The following is a 12,670-nucleotide window of genomic DNA, read 5'->3' on the forward strand; positions in this document are numbered from 1 at the left end:
ATCTGTATGAACATGGAAATATCTACACCGCCATCCGTATGAACATGGAAATATCTACACCGCTCTCTGTATATACATGGAAATATCTACACCGCTATCTCTATGAACATGGAAATAACTACGCCGCTATCTTTTTAAATATGGAAATAACTACACCGCCATCCGTATGAACATGGAAATATCTACACCGCTATCTGTATGAACATGGAAATATCTACACAGCTATCTGTATATACATGGAAATATCTACACTGCTATCGCTAGAAACATGGAAATAACTACACCGCTATCTCTATAAATATGGAAATATCTACACTGCCATCTCTATGAACATGGAAATAACTACACCGCCATTTGTATGAACATGGAAATATCCACACTGCCATCTGTATGAACATGGAATTATCTTCAGCGCCATCTGTATGAGCATGGAAGCATGTACACCGCAATCTGGATTAACATGGAAATATCTACACCCCTATCTCTATAAACATGGAAATATCTACACCACAATCAGTATAAACATGGAAATATCTACACCGCTATCTGCGTAAACATAAAATATCTACACTGCTATCTGTATAAACATGGAAATATCGGCACAGCTATCTGTATAAACATGGAAATATCTACACCGCTATCTGTATAAACATGGAAATATCTACTCCGCTATCTCTATAAATATGAAAATATCTACACCGCTATCTCTATAAACATGGAAATATCTACACCGCTATCTGTATAAACATGGAAATAGCTACACTGCTATCTCTATAAACTTGGAAATAACAACACCACTGTCTCTATAAACGTGGAAATATCTAGACCGCCATCTCTATAAACATGGAAATATCTACACTACCATCTGTATCAGCATGGAAATATCTACACCGCTATCTGTATGAACATGGAAATATCTACACCGCTATCTGTATGAACATGGAAATATGTACATTGCTGTCTGTAAAAAAATTGAAATATCTACACCGCTATCTCTATAAACATGGAAATATCTACACCTCTATCTGTATAAACAAGGAAATATCTTGACCGCCATCTCTATAAACATGGAAATATCTACACCGCTATCTGTATAAACATGGAAATATCTACACCGCTATCTGTATAAACATGGAAATATCTACACTGCTATCTCTATAAACTTGGAAATAACTACACCACTATCTCTATAAACTTGGAAATATCTAGACTGCCATCTCTATAAACATGGAAATATCTACAACGCCATCTGTATCAGCATGGAAATATCTACACCACTATCTGTATGAACATGGAAATACCTACACCGCTATCTGTATGAACATGCAAATATCTACACAGCTATCTGTATATCAATGGAAATATATATACTGCTATCTCTATAAACATGGCAATAACTACACTTCTATCCGTATAAACATGGAAATATCTACACTGCCATCTCTATGAACATGGAAATCACTACACCGCCACTTGTATGAACATAGAAATGTCTACACCTCCATCTCTATGAACATGGAAATATCTACACCGTGATTTGTATGAACATGGAAGTAACTATACCGCAATCTGTTTGAACATGGAAATATCTTCACCGCCATCTGTATGAACATGGATATATCTACACCGGCATCTGGATGAACATGGAAATATCTACACCGCTATCTGCATTAACATGGAAATATCTGCACAGCAATCTGCATATATATTTAAATATCTACACAGCTTTCTCTATAAACATGGAAATAACTACACCGCTATCTCTATAAACTTCGAAATATCTACACCACCATCTGTAGGAACACGGAAATATCTACAGCGCTATCTGTATTAAGATGGAAATATCTGCACCGCTCTCTGTATAAACACGGAAATATCTACACCGCCATCTCTATAAACGTGGAAATATCTACACCGCTATCTGCATGAACATGGAAATATCTACATTGCTATCAGTATAAAATTGGAAATATCTACACTGCTATCTCTATAAACATGGAAATATCTACACCGCTATCTGTGTAAACGAGAAAATATATAGACCGCCATCTCTATACACATGTAAATATCTACACCACTATCTGTATAAACATGGAAATATCTACACCGCTAGCAGTATAAACATGGAAATATCTACACCGCTATCTGTATAAACATGGAAATATCAACACTGCTATCTGTAAAACAGGGAAGTTTCTACACCACTATCACTATAAACATGGAGATATCTACACTACTATCTGTATGAACATTGAAATATCTACACCGCTATCTGTAGAAACATGGAAATATGTAGAATGCTATCTCTATTAACATGGAAATATCTACACCGCTGTCTCTATAAACATGGAAATATTTACACCGCTATGTTCATAAACATGGAAATATCTACTCCATTATCTCTATAAACATGGAAATATCTGCAGCGCCATCTGTATAAACATGGAAATATCTACACCACCATCTCTATAAACATGGAAATATCTACTCCACCATCTGTATGAACTTGGAAATATCTACACCGCCATCTCTATAAACATGGAAATATCTAAACCGCTATCTGTATGAACATGGAAATATCTACACCGCTATCTCTATAAAGATGGAAACATCTTCACCGCAATCTGTATGAACATGGAAATATCTACACCGCTATCTGTATAAAATGGAAATATTTACACCGCCATCTGAATAAAAATGGGAATATCTACACGTCCATCTGTATAAACATGGAAATATCTTCACCGCAATCTCTATAAACATGGAAATATCTACACCACCATCTGTATGAACATGGAAATATCTACACCGCCATCTGTATGAACTTGGAAATATCTACCGCGAAATCTGTATGAACATGGAAATATGTACACCACCATCTGTATGATCATGGAAATATATACACATACATCTGTATGAACATGCAAATATCTTCACCGCCTTCTGTATGAACATGGAAATACCTACACCGCCCTCTGTAGGAACATGGCAATATCTACACCGCCATCTCTATAAACATGGAAATATCTACACTGCCATCTGTATAAACATGGAAATATCTACACCGCTATCTGTATATACATGGAAATATCTGCACCGCTATCTGTATAAACATGGAAATATCTATACCGCTATCTCTATACACATGGAAATATCTACACCGCTATCTGTATAAACATGGAAATGTCCACACCACTATCTGTATTGACATGGAAATATCTACACCGCTAACTGTATAAACATTGAAATATCTACACCGCTATTTGTATAAACATCCGTATTTGCTCTTAATTTATACCCGAGGCTGGGAAGTTTCATATGAAAAAAGACCAAGTACATAATTAGTCTATATTTGGTCTGGCAATTGATCTCTGCAATAATGAAACCTCAAAGACAATCAAATCTGAAATCTAAGCTACATATTAAATAGCTTGGTTTTTAGGTAGCACGTTGCTGTGTATGCTGGCTTCATAGAACATGCAAGTAGCAATGGCCATTTTTTAATATTCATTAGCCTTGAAGTTCTCCTAATTTTTAATCACATAGGAATAGAAATCTAATATCACTAGATTTTTCTTTTTTGAAACAGTGTCTGGCTTCGTTGCCCAGGGTGAAGAGCAGGGCATGATCTTGGCTCACACCTCTGCCTCTGGGACTCAAGCCATCCACCCACCTCAGACTTGGGGTAGCTGGGACCACAGGCATGTGCCACCATATCCAGCTAATATTTTTATTTTTGTACAAATGGGGTTTGTCATCTTTCCCAGGCAGGCCTCAAACTCCAAGACTCAAGAAATCCACCTGCCTTGAATTCCCAAAGTACTGGGTATACAGGTGACAGCCATTACGCCCAGCAACTAAACTTCTAAAAATCAATTTTACATAAAATTATCTAAGCGTGCAAGGAAAGATAAGAAGCCTAAGGAACCAGTGAGTTGAAGAATAAATGCAGTTTAAATCATACATGTAAACACCATGATGTGATGTGGTAGGAATCACCTAACATGCTTTAAAGCATGAGTAAAAGGTCTTTTCTTAGAAAACTGGATCTTAGTTTAGGATATCTTTAGATAAGAGTATGAAAAGTCACATCACATTGATAAGTGAAGTGCTTCCTTTGGCTAATTTTAGGGATAGGACATTTACTTTCATATAATTCATAGGAATCTTAGACTGAAAAATAAAATTTCCCTTCTCAAATCCTTACTTTCATACATTTTTTGCATTTCTTTCACTTTTGTGTTAATGGCCTATGTCTCAACATATTCTATTAAGCCTTCTGGAAACACATACTTTGTTTCCAGCCTCTTCAGAGAACCATCACTCCACTTCCTAGGCTTCTGAAGAAGCAGACCCAAGCTTATAGTTATTACATATTTCTAAATCTAGGTGACCAAGAAAAATTGATACTTTTCCCATCATACCTTTAAGTTAATAATCAGGTGAATGCTGAGAGGTAAAGACCCAAGATTGTTGGTTGTCTAATTGTGCAGCTGTATAAACAAATCTTAATGCTTGAAAATATTCAAAGGTTATTCTCACGTTGATTGTTGGTAACTATGTGTAACAACATGAAAAGAAAAAAAATCAAAGAATTACGTCTGAGGATAATACACAATCTCTAAGGGTAAGAAGAGCAACAAAAATTCTGCTTCAATTACCACTGAAATAATATATTTATCCTGTAAAATCTATGGTGGCTGGTTGTAAAAATTAGGCATTAGCAAACTGATAAAGACTTTTTAATGAAAACATTATGAAACATAGTTTTTAAAAAGTTAAATACACCCACACCAGTTTTTCACATTCTTTGGGCTGCTTTAATGCTACCATTAAATAATTGATTTAGTTGTGACATAGATCCTATGTTCCATTGAGTCTACCATTCATAAAGATGCAATGTAAGGTAACAAAAGTATAAATTGTGTGTGTGAGGGGGAGAAGTCAAGAGTATTTTTATGTGACAGATGTTAAGTTGTTATCAGTGTAAAATAGTCTGTTACAAATATAGGACTCTGTATGTTAGTTTCACTTACCAGAAAGAAATAAATTACAGCAGATACACACACACACACCAAAAAAGGGAAAAGAAACAAAGCTTAGCACCACAGAAAACCACCAAACTAGAGAGATGAACAATAAGAAAGGAAGAAGTGAACAAGTAATCTAAAAAACAAGTAATGAAATGGTAGAAGGAAGCCCTAATTTATCAACAATAAACTTGAATAGAAGTGGATTAAACTCTACTTAAAAGATATAAAGTGGATGAATGGATTCAGATAGCAAAACCCACCTATGTGCTGCCTATATGATACTTACCTCACTATTAAAGACAAATAGACTGAAAGTGAAGAGATGGAAAAATATATTTTATGCAAACAAATGAAAAGCAAGCAGGAGTAGCCACAGTCATGTCATATTTTAAAAGGCTTTAAATAAAAGAACTATATAAAAAAAGAATGTCACTGTATAATGAAATGATAAAAGGTCCAATTCAATTAGAGGACGTAACATATATGTTACTTAGGTGTAACTATATATGTACCCAACACCAGAACAACCAGATATGTAAAGCAAATATTAGATTTAAAGGTAGAGATATACTGCAATACAATATTAGTAGGAAATTTCAACACTCCACTTTAAAAATGGACAGATTCTATGAAGAGAAAATCAACCAAAAAATGACAGACTCAAACTATACCATAGACCAAATGGACCTAGCAGGTAAAGAAGATCTCACCTGATATGGTTTGGCTGTATATCCCCACCGAAATCTCATCTTGATTATAGCTCCCATAATTCATACATGTTGTGGGAGGGAACCAGTGGGAGATAATTGAATCATGGGGGCGGTTTCCCCCATACTGTTCTTGTGGTATTGAATACGTCTAACAAGATCTGATGGTTTTATAAGGGGGAACCCTTTCACTTGGTTCTCAATTCTATTTTGTTTGCTACCATGTAAGATGTGCCTTTCGCCTTCCATCATGATTGGGAGACCTCCCCAGCCACGTGGAACTATGAGTCCACTAAACCTCTTTTTCTCTGTAAATTACCCAGTCTCGGGTATGTCTTTATCAGCAGTATGAAAACAGACTAAAACATCATCCAGCAGCTGCAGAATACAAATTATTCTCAACTGTACACCAAACATTCTCTAGGACCAATCATACATTATGACACATAATAAGTCTTAACAAACTTAAGAAGACAGATATCATATGAAGTATCTTTTCTGATTACAGTGATATAAAGCCAGAAATCAACAACAGGAAAGCCCTTGGAAATTTTATAAAAACATGGAAATTAAATAGCATGCACCCAAGAAATCAATAGGTCTCATTAAGACATTAATAGGAAAATTTCAAAAGTCACTGAGACAAGTAAGAATGAAAATCCAACATACCCAAACCTATGGAACGTAGCAAAAGCAGTTCTAAGAGGGAAATTTATAGCAATAAAAGCCTACACCAAAAAGGAAGAAAGATTTTCAAATCACAAAGCAAAATTATACACTTCAAGTAACTAGAACATCAAAAACAAACTAAACCCAAAATTGGTAGAAGGAAGGAAATAATAAAGCTCACAGCAGATATAAAGGAAACAGACACTAAAAAATATTTCAAAAGATAAATAAGACAAAGTGTAAAGGTAAAACTGACAAACCTTTAGCTAAACTAAGACAAAAGGAGAGAAAATTCAAATAAATAAAAGATGAAAAAGGAGACATTACAACTGATACACCACAGAAATATAAGGGATTGTAAGACATTACTCATAACTATATGCCAACAAATTTGATAATGTAGAATAAAATGAATAAATTTCTGCACACATACAACTACCCAGATTAAATTGTGAGGAAATATAACATCTGAACACATCAATAATGAGTTTGGAAATTGAATCAATAATAAAACATCTTCCATCAAAACAACAACAACAACAACCAACACCCAGGACCTGATGTCTTCACTGCTGAATTCTACCAAACAGTTAAAGAATAACTACCAATTCTCCACAAACTTTTCCACAAAAGTAATGAGGAAGGAATACTTCCATACTCATCTTATGAGGCTCGCAATATCCTGATTCTAAAACCAGACAAAGACATGCACAAAATGAAAATAACAGGCCAATATTCCTGGAGAACATAGATACAAAAATTCTCAACAAGATACAAGTGAACTGACTTCGACAGCACACTAAAAAGAGTATTCACTATAATCAAGTGGGATTCATCCCAGGGATGAAAGGATGGCTTAACATGCACAAATCAGTAAATATGATACACCACCACAATAGAAAGAAAAACAAAAACCATGTGATCATTTCAACAGATGCAAAAAGAACACTTGACAAAAGTCAACATTCCTTTATGATAAAAACTGTCAAGAAAGTAGGTATAGGAGTGTACCTCAACGCAGTAAAGGCCATATGTGACAAACCCACAGCTAACATCTTATTTATGGTGAATAGTTAAATGCTTTTCCTCTATGATATGGAGGAAGACAAGGATGTCAACTTCTACCACTTCTATTTAGCATAGTACTGGAGGTCAGAGCCAGAGCAATTAGACAAAAGAAATAAATAAGAGGGATCCAAACTGGAAAGAAGGAAGTCAGATTGTTTCTGTTTGTAGAAAATGTGATCTCACATACATATGTATACATCTATATATATGATCATATAGATATATATGATCTCTCTCTCTTTAGGGTTCTTTCTATATATACTTATATAGAGTGAGAACCCTAAAGACTTGACCAAAAACTACTAGAAATCATAAATAAATTCAGTAAAGTTGTAGTATACAAAATCAACACAGAAAATTCAGTGGTGTTTCTATACACTAATAGTGAACTATCTGAAAAAGTCATCAAGAAAGGAATTCCATTTACAATAGCTACCAAGAAATCTGCAGATAAATTTAATCAAGGTCGTGAAATATCTCTTCAATGAAAACTATAACACACTGATGGAAAAATTTACGATACACAAAAAATGGACACTATATACTCATGGAATGGAAGAATTGATACTATTGAAATGACCATACTAACAAAATGTCCTACAGATTCAATGCAATCCCTATCAAAATAACAATGAAATTCTTCACAGAAATAGACAAAAATACCCTAAAATTTGTATGAAACCAGAAAAGACCCCAAATAACCAAAGCAATCCTGTGCAAAAATAACAAAGCTGGAGGCACCACACTACCTGACTTCAAAATATACTACAAAGCCATAGTAAGCAAAACAGCATGGCACTGCCATAAAGCAAACACATAGACCAATGGAAGAGAATATACAGCTCAGAAATAAATTCTCATACCTAAAGTCAACTGATTTTCAAAAAAGGAGTCAAGAGCACACACAGGGGTAAAGACAGTGTCTTCATTAAATGGTACTGAGAAGATTGGATATTTATATGTGGGATAATGAAATTAGACCCCTATCTTTTACCTTATACAAAATCAACTCAAATGCGATTAAAGACCTAAAGGTAAGATTGAAAACTATGAAAAGCTACTAGAAGATAACATGTGGGAAATTCTCTATAACTTTGGGCTGTACAAGGATTTTTTAAATGAGACGTCAAAAGCACAGGCAACAAAAGCAAAAATAGATAAATGGGGTTTCATCAAACTAAAATGCTTTTGCACAGCAAAGGAAACTTAACAGAGTGAAAAAACAACTTACAGAATGGGATACAATATTTGCAAACTATACATCTGCTAAGGAGTTAATGCCCAGATTATATAAGAAACTTAAACAACTCAACAGCAAAAACATAAAAAACTTATTTAAAAATGGGCAAAACTGGGAGGCTGAGGCAGGTGGATTGCCTGAGGTCAGGAGTTTGAGACCAGCCTGACCAATATGGTGAAATCATTTCTCTACTAAAAATACAAAAATTTAGCCAAACATGATGGCGTGTGCCTGTAACCCCGGCTACTCAGCAGGCTGAGGCAGGGGAATTGCTTGAAAGAGGGAGATGGAGGTTGCCGTGAGCCCCGATTGCACCACTGTACTCCAGCTTGGGCAACAGAGCAAGACTCCTTCTCAAAAAAAAAAAAAAAGGACAAAATAAACTAAAAGACATGCCACAAGAGAAAATATAGAAATGGTCAAGACGAATATATAATAAAATCATGTTCAACATCACTAACCATCAGGGAAATGCAAATCAAAACCACAATGAGATACCAGTTCACCCATTAGAATGGCTATTACCAAAAAGGTAAAAGATAACAAGAGTTGGCAAGGAAGTGGAGAAAAGGGAACACTTACACACTGTTGATGGAGTTGTAAACTAGTACAACCATTAAGCAAAACTTTATGGAAGTTCGCTAAAAAATAAAAAAAAAACAAAAAAACAATTATTCGATCACATAACCCAGCAATCCCACTACTGGGTATATATCCATAGGAAATGAAATCATTGTGTTTGAAAAATATCTGCACTCTTATGTTTACTGTAGCACTATTTCTAATAATCAGATATGGAATCAACCTATGTGTCTAAAAACAAAGAAGTGAATTATATATATATAATATATATTATGTATATTATACATAATATATATTATGTATATTATACATAATATATATCATGTATATTATGTATAATATATATCATGTATATTATACATAATATATATCATGTATAATATATATAATATATATCATGTATAATATATATAATATACATTATGTATAATATATATAATATACGTTATGTATATTATATATTACATATAATATATATTATTATATATATAATTATATATAATTATAATTATAATTATATATAATTTTATGTGTAATGATAATTAAACATACAATTAATTACAATTATATATAATTTTGTGTGTAATTATAATTATACATATTATTATATATAATATATATATATGGACACATACACAATGAAATACTATTCAGCAATAAAAAAAGAATGAAATTCTGCCAGTTGCAACAACATGCATGACCCTGTAGGATACAATGTTAGGTGAAATAAGCCAGACACAGAAAGCAAATACCGCATGATCTCTCTCATATGTGGAATCTTAAAAAAAAAATGTTAATAGAGAAGTAGAGTAGAATAGTGGTTACCAAACAGTGAGGAAGAAGTGGGGAGGGCAAAATGGAGATAGATTGGTTAACAGTTATGAAATCACAATTATATAGGAAGAATAAGTTGAAGTGTTCTTTGCAAAGCAGGGTGACTATAGTTAAAAGTCAAGTATTGTATATTACAAAGTATCTAGAAGAAAGGATTTTGAAATTTCTCATGAAAAAGAAATGATAAATGCATGAGGTAATTAATACACTAACTATCCTTATTGGATCATTAGACAACATACATATTCATTGAAACATCAAATTGTATCCTATAAATCTATATGATTACAATGTGAAAATTTTTTAAAAATAAATTAATGAATTAAATAACAATTTAAAAATGTTCTCAATCACCAATGCAAAGTTTAGGAGCTTTGTTCTTGACTCAGCCTTAAGACTGAAAACTAATGTGTTAGAAATATTTGTAGATCCTCTCAATTTTGAAAGAATCCTAGCTAAACTACTGAAATATAAAATATATTTTATGTAATATGCTCTTAGGTATATTCTTAGGTGAACTCTGCTTTTAGATGAAGCTTATAAAAATGAAAAACGTATCTGAAATAAAATTTTAAAGTATTTGGAAAATTACACCTTAATCTATTAAAGACAAATTTTCTATACAGTAACCTTTTTATGTGCTTTTGAAATGGGATATACAATTATTTTCCCTGATGTGAAACAAAATATAGAAAGTTGGCATTTTATCTAAGAAGTTAACTTAGGAAGAAAGAGTGAGAGGCAGAGGAATGAGGGAAGAAAGGAAGGCTGATGATGGGATACCTTATCAAGTTGCCTAATGCTGTATTGGAACCTAATAGGCCTTCTAAGGAGTTTTATTACATAATGCAAGACTCCTCAATCTGGGAGGAGGAAAGGGCTTTATTTTTTAGTGGTCACAGGTTGCCCCATGGGCATAAACTCTACCAAGCTTCTAGGTTACACCTACATGAGCATCCCACCTGCTTAAGTGAGAGCAGCCACAAACTGTGGGCCATTCCAGGTAAGTGTCATATCACACCTGCACCAACTAGTCAAAGCCTGGGTCAAAGCCTGTGCAGAACTGATTGCTACAGCAGAGGCTAAAATAAGAAATGGGGCTAAGAGAATGAAAAGCAGTGCCCATATGTATCCAAAAACAGGTTGAAGATATCTTTAGGAAGGAACAGATAATTTTTTTTATTCATACAATAACAGATGCATATGAACTCCTCGAGTAGTCACCCATTCCTGTCAGCCCTTGGGCTTCATAACTAAATCACTCTTCCTTTGTAATCCAGTCCCACATTTTCAGCTATCTCTCTATGTTTATTATCTTAAATATTTCTTTGCTCTATACTCTTCCCCTAGTCTTCAACCAATTTCTTTCTTTATTGTCCCAACCCACAGACTGTTATTTCCACTTCGATGTCCCATAGAAGCTTCAAGGGTTTGAAATACCTAAAAAAAACTCATCTTTCTCCCTAAAACTCCCTCTCCTTCTCCCACTTCAAAATTTCAACTAATGGCTCCCCCTGTTATCCCTACCAGAATCCTGAATGATCCCTGTTTCTCCTCATTCACTCCATACATGTAAATCTCATTAACGTTACTTTCTAGATATTTCATGAATCCTTTCCATTCATTCTGTACTAGAAAGTGTTCCCAGTTTAGACCCTGGTGGTTGGTGGCCTCTTACCTAAGCGCTCTCTCTCTCTCTCTCTCTCTGTGGGTGTGGGTGTGGGTGTGTGTGTCCTGAGAATTTATTTACTTCTGGTTTTTGTTTGTTTTTTAGTATCCAGAATCTACAGGGAACTTAAATCAATTAGAAAAAAAAATAACCCAATTAAAAAATGGGCAAAGGACATGAACAAACTCATCTCAAAAGAGCACATACAAATGGCCAACAAATACAAAAAAAAAAGGTTAGAATCACTAATCATCAGAAAATTGCAAATCAAAACACAATGAGATACCATTTCATACCGGTTGGAATGGCTATTATTAAAAAGTCAAAATACAACAGATGCCAGCAGGGCTGTAGAAAAGAGGAAGTGTCTGTATATTTTTAGCTATAGCCCTACTTCAAACGTGTCCCCCTTACAGCCAAAAGAGCGGCCTATCTAAAGGACTGTTCTGATCAGCTCACTTACCTGACTGAAACCTTCAGTGACTCCCATGGCCTGCAGGTCAATGCACTAATTCATGACTATAACATCTGAGATATCCTTGATCTGGCTACTGGTCTAGCCCTCTCTGACTCACGCTTTATAAACCATGCATTCTGGAACTTTTTAGTTGTTTCCCACATCAGCATGCTACTTCCCATCCATGTAGATTTGCAGAGACCTCCTCATCTTTTTAATTCCCAGTTCCCACTCTCAACATGGGCCATCTCCTACCCACACTTCAAAACCTAAGCAAAACAACACCTTCCGTGACACCTCCATGCTGAGTCAGATGCCATCCCCTTTGTATTGTAGTTCTTTGCTTGTGTGCCTTTGTCTCACTTTGTTCTCTTTAAAATAAACTCCATGAGGACAATGATCACCTGCTAT

The sequence above is a fragment of the Gorilla gorilla genome, chromosome 20, assembly GCF_029281585.2.
Source record: "Gorilla gorilla gorilla isolate KB3781 chromosome 20, NHGRI_mGorGor1-v2.1_pri, whole genome shotgun sequence".
Lineage (NCBI taxonomy): Eukaryota > Metazoa > Chordata > Mammalia > Primates > Hominidae > Gorilla > Gorilla gorilla.